Source organism: Camelina sativa, unplaced genomic scaffold (genome assembly GCF_000633955.1).
Source record: "Camelina sativa cultivar DH55 unplaced genomic scaffold, Cs unpScaffold09172, whole genome shotgun sequence".
Taxonomy (NCBI): domain Eukaryota; kingdom Viridiplantae; phylum Streptophyta; class Magnoliopsida; order Brassicales; family Brassicaceae; genus Camelina; species Camelina sativa.
In genome coordinates this window covers 1-414 of record NW_010930233.1, presented here as the reverse complement: position 1 = coordinate 414, position 414 = coordinate 1, and the positions used below count along the sequence as shown (strand labels likewise).

The 414-nt window shown below is 37.2% G+C and overlaps 1 long non-coding RNA gene across 1 annotated transcript; it reads right to left on the bottom strand.

The window, feature by feature from the left end:
- Window positions 1-78: 78 nt before the first annotated feature.
- Window positions 79-414, bottom strand: LOC104775142. Its single transcript, XR_765719.2, has 3 exons — window positions 404-414; window positions 252-314; window positions 79-180 (listed from the first exon to the last, which is right to left on the bottom strand). It is a non-coding gene; the product is annotated as an uncharacterized LOC104775142 (long non-coding RNA).

Here is a 414-nt window from a genome sequence, read left to right as displayed (position 1 = left end):
CATCGATAATGTTGAATGTTGATGATGATCAAGAATACATAAAACAGAAGAGAAATTACTACTTACAATGCCTTTTGATCCTCCAATTTTGATCAGATCGTCAACAACTTGACGTACATTACAGCGTGCAGAGAAATTGACAACAACCCATCGTTCAATTTTGGTGGGCTCTACAAATTGCTGCACAACAAAGGTAATCAGACTATCTGAACAGGTAAAAACACACAAAGAAAGGCAGAGAGAAACAGCACCTTGTTATTAAAATTCCACCGCCCATTCCTGGGAAAGGTTTCAGATCCACATCCCATTTTCAGCTGTCAGTCCAAGAAAAGTAGAGAAAATTAACTGTATGAAAAAGATTGATAACAATTTATCAACTCAACAGTAATCAATTGTACCATACCTTGGGAGCTG